Genomic DNA, 11,352 nt, shown 5'->3' with positions numbered 1-11,352 from the left:
AACTCTAGTTCCTTTTTCATTGCTTGAACACTGTTTTCAAAACTCTACACACTTATCCCACAGCTTTCACCACAACGTGCACAACACTGTAGATTTACAGCACTTTGTTCAAATGCTAACACACTGCTGTCAAAACTGTAAACCACACATTCAACACAGAATAGATTCTAGTCTGGTGCCTATCAAACACTGCTGATTGGGATTTTAGCTGAAAGCCTAAGCAGGGGTCTTGTCTTAGACTAGTTAGTGAACATATGGTATTTATACAGAGAAAGCTCAGAAAGCCTTTTTTTTTGTATACAAACTCCAAATAAGAATTGTAATTGTAATTTATTTATTTGAACAGGGACAGTGCACAAAAAAACATTAATAGATGTCTTGTGCCAGGTTGTAGCAAATTGCCAATTTCCGCCCGTAGTCCCTGAATGAAACCATTCTACCGTTTGAGAGAAACAGGTAAAAGAGCAAAGATATGTCCAGGTAAGATGTCTCAGGTTATATACACAGCTATAAAAACAAGTGAAAAACACTATATCTTTACAATAGTAAAACTGTGTTCTTACTGTTTTTCAGAAAGTAATGGAGGTGAAAGCGATGGAAACACCACATTCATTTGTATTTAGAGATGATGCAGACATCAAATGTGATGAAGAAAACTTGCCACATGATGCTGGAGAGAGCCAGGAGTAGTCACACTATTCTTTGGTTCTATTACGTATGTACCTTTAGTTTATTTCCCAGTAATTCCATAAATTACTAGAGACAAAATACTATATTGAAGCAAACTGCTGATTTTCATTCCTTCTTGTTTACCTTACATAAAAATTGGTATATTATACAATCTATATCTTATATCTCTATATCTAGTGCCAAGTCACTCAAATTGTTGAAAAGTCTGTAATTTCTGTCTTGGTGTTTGATGCTAGTGTTTTTACTCTCAGTGTGTTCTGAGTGACCGTGTGTGTGTGTGTGTGTGTGTGTGTGTGTGTGTGTGTGTGTGTGTGTTGTGTGTGTGTGTGTGTGTGTGTGTGTGTGTTATCTCAGTGAGGCCTGTGCATAGTGTTTGGCTGCACTGAGCCTGTTCTGAGAAGTGTGTTAAGAGTTGTGTTGCTGAGAATGAGTTGTGCAGCTGATGTGAACTGTTTAGATCAGGTGACTGGTGGTAGTGCAGACTTTTTTCAGACGAGTTTTGCACATGTGACTCCAGTTGTGCCCACTTTCGTTTAGCAATCGAAAAAAACCTGTAATTATCATCAACATGTCTAACTTGGAACACTTAAACTCACGTGAGAAATATAAAATGTGTCAATATTGTAAAACACCTACGGGTGAATACAATCCATATTTGAATTTAGCTCAGTCCTATGTTTTGGTACCAACATTCACAACACACATGGATACTTATTATCCAGTATTTACAATGGATCATAAACAAATGTCAAGAATGTGGAGGGATGTACAGTAGTATCACATTTCAGAGATTTATTTTATTTGACTCGAAGAATCTAGCCCTTCAGCCTGATAGCTATAGCAACGAGCCAAGCTCTAGGCTGAATTAAAGCACTCTTAGCTGCAAATGCAGTGGCTTTAATCCTCCTGTTGTCTCACCCATTTTCAAAAAGTTATTGTTTCTTTCGACCAAATTGTCCAAAAAAAATAACGTGGATGGTTCCATACAGCGCTCTTCACAAGTTCAATAAATGATCAGTTCACTACTTTCATTGAATTTGGGTGTTTTATTCAATTTTATAGCATTTGAAGAAAACAAATGGATAGAACGTTGAAAAACAACAACAAAAAATTCTAAAAAGTGCAGAAAAGAAATCGAGAAAGTCATTGGAAAAAGTGACAAAATAAAAACGTCGGGGAAAAAGTGACAAAAACGAGCTGAAAAGCCACAAAAGTGTCGATAAAAACCAACGTTGACAAAAAAAAGTTTTCATTTTAAATTTGGACCCAGAAAAACAAAAAGTTGCACAGTCAACGGGAAGACAACACGAGGGTTAATGCTTTACTAATTCATATGTTTATAATAAAAAATAGGTCAAATAACAGTAGAAAAGTAAAAGGGGTTACTTAGAAAACCAATTCTCTTCCAAAAATACCAACTGGGCTGTTCCCCTTTGTTCCATGAAGCCTTTGTGCCTCTTGACCCTTTTTAAAAAATAACATGGTAAAAAGTGTTTGTTTACACCTACCCGTGTATATATGCCGTGAAGAGCAAGCCAGACCTGTAGGTGGCGGTGTAACGAGAAGATCAAGCCCACGTTAGCCAATCAGAATCCCGAAAATAGCAACAACAGCAACCAATCGCTTCCTCTGTCTTCTCTTCCTCACTTCCTCGGCTGCCTAAACCTCCGTTTGTCTCAGTTTACATGCTAACATGTAAACGAAGTTTTCCAAAATCTCCACTCTTGGCCGGAGGTTTTAGAAAAATCGTTTTCAGAGGTGAATCCTCCTAAATAACCATGTACGTGTAAACGGAGTAAGAGAGTAGCTGGTGAACACAGAGGAGCATTCAGCAGCTATAGAGACATAGACATAAAACCAATAAAGAGCTAAAAGAGTGAGCATTAGGGCTGGGCAATAAATCAATATTATATAGATATCTTAATATGATAATAGACATCGTCTTAGATTTTGTAATATCGTAATATGGTGAGTGTTGTCTTTTCCTGGTTTTAAAGGCTGCATTACAGTAAAGTGATGTAATTCTCTGAACTTACCAGACTGTTCTAACTGTTCTGTTATTGCCTTTACCCACTTTAAATCGACATTTCTGATGATTATCAAAAATCTCATTGTACAAATAACATTTTCTTACAGTAAAGCACCAATTGTCAACCCTACAACATCTTCGCAATATCGACATCAAGGTATTTGTTCAAGAATATCGTGATATTTGATTTTCTCCATATCGCCCAGCTCTAGTGAGCATTGGACTTACATTCATCAGGTGGACAAGAACACAACTCACAAGCAAAGTTGTGTTCACAGCTTGTCCCCAATGCAATCCAAATTGGTTACAAAAGGCCATTTCAAATGATTGTCTATGATCTGTCATCTCTATGGTTGTTGGGTTTAGGCACAAAAACAAGTGTCTGGTCATTTTAGGCATTTCTTGAAATTTCATTTCCTCAGTCTTTTGAGCAGGACGTATCAAAATTGGAAGATTCTGCAAAACTCTGCATTATTTTCAATGCTAACATTTAAAAAAATGATTTATTCCCACACTGCCTGAGCATGGCAGCTACAGTATTGTTAGGATTACAAACAAATTGCAGTTACGATTAAAAAGAAGACAACATGGACACTTGAGCTCCGGTTTCTGTTGTGAAAATTCAAAAGAAAAGAAAAATCAATTCTACACACCCATTCGCTATGTGAAGAGCACACTTCTTCCTCCACTGGATGTAAATGCAATGCAACAGGTCGTGCGTTGCAGAATTGTCCGACAAAAGTAAAAGGATACCAGGCTGCTACAGCCTGTCCCAGGCCTGAGGGGCCCCGAGGCTCCTGACGGCACGAGATGGAGCTTCAGCAATAATCAATAGATTGGGTAAGGTGTTGATGTTTTACAGTTTTTTTTTTCAATTGCTAAACGACAGTGGGAACATCTGGAGTCACATGTTCAAAACTCAAACTCCAGTCTGCACTACCACCAGTCACCTGATCTAAACAGTTCACATCAGCTGCACAACTCATTCACAGCAACACAACTCTTAACACACGTCTCAGAACAGGCTCAGTGCAGCCAAACACTATGCACAATCATCACTGAGATAACACACACACACACACACACACACACACATTGTCACTCAGAACACACTGAGGGTAAAAACACTAGCATCAAACACCAATACACAAATTACAGACTTTCTGCTTCTTTACAGTTTGAACAATTTGAGTGACTACACTATTCAGTAGTTTCTTTAAGGACAATATATAGATTTTATAATATACCAATTTTTACACAAGGTAAACAAGAAGGAATGCAAATCAGCAGTTTTCTTCAATATAGTATTTTGTCTCTAGTAATTTATGGAATTACTGGGAAATAAAAAACTAAAGGTACATACGTAACAGTACCAAAGAATAGTGTGACTACTCCTGGCTCTCTCCAGCATCATGTGGCAAGTTTTCTTCATCACATTGGATGTCTGCATCATCTCTAAATACAAATGAATGTGGTGTTTCCATCGCTTTCACCTCCATTACTTTCTGAAAAACAGTAAGAACACAGTTTTAATATTGTAAAGATATACCATATATGTTCACTAACTAGTCTAAGACAAGACCCCTGCTTAGGCTTTCAGCTAAAATCCCAATCAGCAGTGTTTGATAGGCACCAGACTAGAATCTATTCTTTGTTGAATGTGTGGTTTACAGTTTTGACAGCAGTGTGTTAGCATTTGAACAAAGTGCTGTAAATCTACAGTGTTGTGCACGTTGTGGTGAAAGCTGTGGGATAAGTGTGTAGAGTTTTGAAAACAGTGTTCAAGCATTGAAAAAGGAACTAGAGTTTGGTCCACATGAACTGCTGCTGTGGAGACTGGAGTTAGAGTTTTGCACATGGGACTCCAGTCGTTTAGCAATCGAAAAAAAACCTGTAAAATGAGTATGATCGTGTCTAAAGTGCAGAGAGACTGAGACAGAGGGAGAGAGATTGAGAGGTGGAGTGGCTGTGCTCATCCCATGTGTTCCTCAAAGAGTTCAAGTTACAACTGGGAGGCATTTTGGGAATGGAGCGCAGCACAGACCGTGCCTAACAACTTTAACACCAGCAAGCGTCATGTGTGGTCCCTATGGAATTCTGTGTGTGTGTGTGTGTGTGTGAGTGTGTGTGTGTGTGTGTGTGTGTGTGTGTGTGTGTGTGTGTGTGTGTGTGTGTCGGTGTGTAAGAAAGAAATGGATCGCACGTGTGTCTGAACTTGTACCTGTGTATTTAATAGAGGGAGTTAACAAGTCCATCAGTGGCGTATGGTGAGAATTCATGTCCAGAATTAATAGATTTAGAAGTAAAGATCAATGTCAATACAGCCACAATATGCATCTGATGCTAACAACTGTGGAGTTTCTGTAATCAGATGAAATGCAGTGAAAAGCAGAGCGACACAGTTGCTGGCTTTTATTTCATCCAGTCAGTGTTGCTAAACAGTGCTGAGTTGACAGGCCCAGTGTAGATCATAGGTTTCATTGCTGGTCATATGGATGTCATGATGTCATTGGCAATATTTTTGGATGCTAATTTACACTGGCAGGCGTGAAGGTGTGTGTGTGTGTGTGTGTGTGTGTGTGTGTGTGTGTGTGTGTGTGTGTGTGTGTGTGTGTGTGTGTGTAGTAGTAGTAGTAGTAGAAAAAGGAGGACAAGTCGTCCATGTCAAGGTCTTTTTCTTTTTCAGTTAAATGAGAAAAGACAAGTAAAGCAATAATAGGATCTCTATTTATTAATTATATCATATTATATCATGTGCAAATTGTATCATATCAAATAAAGAAAGTGTTTTTTAGTCCATTTGTTTCTCTTTCGGAACTGCTGGTTTTTGCCTGCATCTCAATATACTGTTTTTTTTTTTACAAAGAGTTTTAATGCTCTGGTAATATTTTATTATTTTGTCACACTTATTAGAGCTACAGACAATTTTCACGACCCCAGCTAATATAAAGACTGTTGCTGTTGGATACTTTTTAATGACAGACCGGATTTGGAATGGAAAAGAACATTGTCGTCTACAGTCACCACTATGCTACTTCAGAGTCCTGAAGCACAAGATGTTGACACTGATGTTCACGTAGTTGTGCCTGAACGTCACGCTGCAGCCCAAAGTCATGGGATGTAGTCCAGAGCGTCATGGACGGATTATGGAACAATGATTATGTAAAAGGCCACCCACCCCAAACTCAAAGAGTCTACTCTTAGTCATTTTGGGTAACCTTGGTAGTTGTTTTGTGTCTCTCTGGGATTATTTTGTGTACGATTCTGGTCGTTTTGTGTCTCTTATAACTTGGGTCGTATCAACATGCAGTCCTGTAAAGTTCAGACATCATGAAACCTAATTTAAGCAATTTCATTTTTTTAAATATATTTTTGCATTTTATAAATAAAGGCAATGTTTACGAAATGAACTTGATTTTAAAGAATTAAAGGTGCAATATGTAATACTGACAGCCAGTGTTTAAAATAGTTACTGCAGTACAAATTCAAAATATTGGAGAGAGTAGTTTTTTTTTAATTGTCCAAATCCAATCAGCAGAGGCTGTGATATCCAGACTTTCAGGATTTCATATTCAAAAACATTTGAATGCAACCAAAAAATAGTTTTTGTTAAGCTCTCTGCTTGTAAATGTCCAACTTATACAAACCCCATGTTCCAAATTTGCAACGCAGCCTTTCTGCTATAAATGTGTACTCTCCAAGCGCAAGTTGAGATAAACCAGATGACATCGCTATGACATCATCAGGGTTATTTTTTACTGACTTGACAAAGGTCCTCCAGAACCAGAAATTATACAACTCAGAAGTACTCCCCATCCCTGATACGGTTACACTTCTCACAGTCACAGACCCTGTGTGAAAAACACAGGTACTGTCCTTTAAGAGATGGTAGATTAGCGCTTGCTGCGATATAATTGAGGCAGTGCCTTAATTAATTGGGCGGTGGGTGTAATCAGCTGAGGGCGGTGCCGAAAAACAAAAATGGCTAATTAATTACCGATGGCTGCCTTTGCAACACATCACTGAGGCACAATTAACTGCAGAACACACCACAATTGATGAGAAAATTAGATGGCACGACGTTGACGTATGACTTGCAATCTCCTAAAACACCATATTTATCAGAGAAGATGCTACAAAATCCAGGTTCAGGCAAGCTTAAAGTTAGCTCAGGTTCATTTTGAGCTGTGCAGCAGCAAGTCTGGCGTCTACGTGGGCGACTCTGTTGTAGGCGGAGAGTGGGGAATACATAAAATTGTGGGACATAATTCTCGCTCATCGCTCATCCACAAGCAATTGGTTATATGCTTTTTAGCGAGGGTGAATGGCCGCCTTTGTTGGATCCCAATTTATCATCTGAAATGTGCTGCTTTTCCAGGGGACCCTCCAGAGTGCAGAACTGCACAGCTGGTCTGTATAAGCTGCCCGAGACACTGACTGATTAACTTACTGCAGGTGCATTTGCCAGCCTGCGCGAGCTCCAATTCAGCAGCAGTTGCTCTTCATCACCAGTGTGTGTGAAAGCCTCACACACACACAAAAGGTTTTAACCACTGAGTTTATGTTGATATATGCAGGAGCACACTGTCTGTAATACATGCAGACTGTGATAAGCGGGAATGTCAAAACTGTTTGGTGCTCGGTTGCATAATTATCATGTTTTTTGTATCTTCGATACTGTGTGCACTTCGTTCTGTGTGAGGACGTGTGCGCTCCATGTGTGTGTGTGCTCTGTTCAAGTTAATATTTGACAGTAATTCCTAATTTCAGCCACCCTTGCCTGCCAAATCATAAGCATCCAAGAAGCTGGATAGAACTAGCTCACAAAAGCTCTATCATTGTCCCAGGATCCCCACTTGTTCCCAGAGTTGAACTTTTGGAAACCACTGCATGTGCACCTCAAAGGTTTATAGACTCTCTTAGCGGTAGACTTGGAGCCGAGGACTCCCATATGGAAACCATTACACAGTTGCAAGAAACAGATTTGCTTTCAGCTCCTCTTTTGGTGTGGAGGCGAGAGCGACTGGAGGGAGAGGTCAATCGCATGTTGTCGTGTAAACAGAGAAACCGCACAGCAAAAGGTTGGTGGAGCAGGACACCTATTCCTGCAGGCTTCATGGTGCTGTCTGTAGATGAGGAGGTGTGTAGCGTGAGTAAATGGAAGCACTGACCCCGCAGAGGTCAAGTTGAACCTATGTGTGGTCTCTTTCCAACACCTTACATCTGGATCATATGAGACACTTCTCACACACAAATACAAACTCAAAATACCACACATGATCCTCCTGGGAACATACACTGGTCCTTGCAGAAAGATCTGACTCAACTTAATATTAAAATAATGCTCAGCAGATTCTCCATACAAACAAAAGTTCACTTTGCTGATGTATATCACATAAGAATAGCCCACTGCAGTAACTTACCTACTGAATCTGTTTGGGGTAATTAATAGCATATCTGCGTACACACACCTCTGGGCAGGGGGATTTACTGTATACCTAGCAAAGGGGAAAGTCTATAGAATGGTTGCTAATGGCCACACTCAAAGGCAGGGCAAAAAGATTATATAGACAGGAGCTAGACACGATAATGAGGTCAACATCGCACAGTCTTTCCTCAAAGACATTCACAGTGATGCACTTGTGTGTACATTAAAAGGGAGACAGAAGTAGTCGTGTGTGAAAACTGAAAAAAACAGAGCTTGAGAAAGAAGTTCCGTACCTCTGCACACCTGACCAGTGGCTGTGTGAAGTTGTTGAACAGCTGTTTTCGGAAAGTTTACAGAGATGCAGCTCCCGAAACCTCTGCAATTACGTACTTGGCTTACAAACCCAATGATTGCTTTATGAAACTAGAAACACCAAAGTGTTGCAGATCCTTGCTAATGATATGTTGGTCTGTGGTGCCCTCGAGCCACCTCGATAACCTTTTCTTCCACCTCCTTCAAAAACATGACAACCCCACATATGATTACAGTAAAGAAGAACAAGAAAGCAGTGTTGCCAACTTAGCAACTTTCTCTCAAGATTTGGCAACTTTTAAGACCCCACAAATGTTTGGGCTCTTCGGGTTGACTGTGTCCAGTGAGTGGGACAGAGCGATGAATGATCTGTGAATGTGTGTACCTAACGACCAATCACTGACCCCCATTGTTTGTCCAGTGAACTTCTTCTTCTCTTTCGTTTTTATTTTTTAATTATTTAACTTGACAACTTATTTATTTTAGTGTCTGGATCCTCTTTATTCATGACCCGTTGAGTTCCACAGTCTACACAATAGCCTACATAAAAAGGTTAAGAAATTACAGGTTTATGTAGATGCATATGGATGAGATGATAGCTGCTTTAAAAATAAAAATAGCCAGAGCTTATATATATATATATATATATATATATATATATATATATATATATATATATATATGTTTCAGGTGATGTTCTGTTAATTCTCTCAAGATGAATGTTTATCACCCTGCCAGTTGTTTTAAGGTATATTAGCCATATGATTTCTGCCAAAAAATGCAGAGAGCCATATGTGCTGCCATGCTGTTAGCGACAGAGCTGCTGTTACAACCTGGTGGAAATATGCGGCTCAGAGCTCTCAAGTCTCTCCTCTGAGTATGACTCTTGTGATCATTATTGTGCTTTTTCACACGAAATAAAAAGGCATGTTGTATTCTTTAGAGTGCGATTCATGCTACTGTTTGCTATCCAACAGCGCGTTAAGTGTCAGATTTCTGCGGATGCAGAAAGAAAGAAAGAAGGCTCTACAGCGCTTTACACCTCAACCTTAACAATCGACCTTAACCTTCTGCTGCGTTGTGATAGTGGCAAAGGTCACGCAGAGATGGAATGAGTTTTGGGTTTAGAATCAGGGCACGTCGGACCATGTCTAATATCGTTCAAGCCGGGGGTAATGGCCTTTACCTGCCTGCCCGGCCGGCGCAGCCCAGGCAGACAGAGGATAAGACGCCGTCCTCCTCTTTCTCACCTTGAGCACAAGCAGACACCACACACACATACACACACACGCGCACGCACGCACACACACACACACACACACACTCACACACACACGCATGTACATTTAAAGCTGCCGGCCCAAGAAAACCAGACGATGCCAGTTACTGTAATAAAACTGTGGGCAGCTGCTCTCTGCACACATGCCAGTTATTCAATTTCAATTCAATTCAATTTTATTTATAGTATCAAATCATAACAAGAGTCATCTCAGGACACTTTACAGATAGAGTAGGTCTAGATCACACTCTAAACACAAAGACCCAACAATTCCAGTAATTCCCCCAAGAGCAAGCATTTAGTGGTGAGGAAAAACTCCCTTTTAGAGAGAAACCTGGGACAGACCCAGGCTGTTGGTAGGCGGTCTGCCGGTGTCGGTTCGGGGGTGTGATGAACAGTGGCAATAATAGTCACAATAAAGATAATGGAATTATGACTAGAAATAGTAGTTGTAGTAGTTCATGGTGTAGCAGGGCACTGCAGGTTGTTACAGGGTGTAGCAGGGCATAGCAGGACGTAGTAGGGCACTGCAGGGCATAGCAGGGAACTGCAGGGCGCGGAGCAGGACCAAGGCGACAGCTGCAACCGTGATTTAGAGGCCACCCTAAACCAAGGAAAACTGCTGGGTGAAAAAACATAAGGACTCTGGGGAATAAGCTCCCCAGAGCTAAGTTAGTAACAAGCATTTCTGGGACATGGATGCACACAGATGGAAAGAGAGAGGAGCTCAGTGTATCAAAGGAAGTCCCCCCGGCGGTCTAAAACTATAACAGCATAACTAAGAGCTGGTCCAAGGCAAACCTGAGCCAGTTCTATAACGGTTGGTAGATGAATCTGACGACTATACACCCTCCCCCGCCGGTGTAGGCGGACGCTGCAACTCCTCACTCCCTAACAATAAGCTTTATCACAGAGGAGAGTTTTAAGTTTACTCTTAAATGTGGAGACGGTGCCTGCCTCCCGAACCAGGACTGGGAGCTGGTTTCACAGGAGTGGAGCCTGATAGCTGAAGGCTCTGGCTCCCATTCAGTTATACGCTCTAAGCCCAGTTTGTAACGGTAAAGAAGCAAGATATGTCAAAATAAAATGCTGGGTTTCCACAGGCAGCTGGATCAACGGCTGAGCTGTGCAATTCAACTAATTCCCTATGAGAACAGTACAGGGAAGTCCGCTGACGGCGGCTAAAGTGCCTGCACTTTCACTGCTCTCCCCGCTCTCCAACAGTTGACTCAGAGCGGTGAACATTCTCCCGTGTATACACACATGCTGTATTTAAAATTCCATGCAAATTAAAAGAAAGTGATTTTCCTATAGCCTACTTTATGGTACATCTTTGTATGACCACAGGGATGTTAATACATAACACTTAGCTTGGCAGAGGGTTGCCCGGGTAGCTGGTATTGAGTTTTTATATATTTGTTTTAGTAGTAGCATTGTCGTAACGTTATTTAGCTAGTTGCTAGAAATACATATTTGAACTAAACTCAACAACTCTTTAAGCAGCAAAGTGTTTGTCTGGAGTAGAAAACTTACCAAATAGTTTGTGATAGGCCAAATAGAAACTCATAGGAACACCTGCAACAAATTGTTTTAAAAATGTGTACACCATCGGCA

The sequence above is a fragment of the Perca fluviatilis genome, chromosome 12, assembly GCF_010015445.1.
Source record: "Perca fluviatilis chromosome 12, GENO_Pfluv_1.0, whole genome shotgun sequence".
In the NCBI taxonomy this organism is placed as follows: Eukaryota; Metazoa; Chordata; class Actinopteri; order Perciformes; family Percidae; genus Perca; species Perca fluviatilis.
This window is presented reverse-complemented; position numbering follows the sequence as displayed.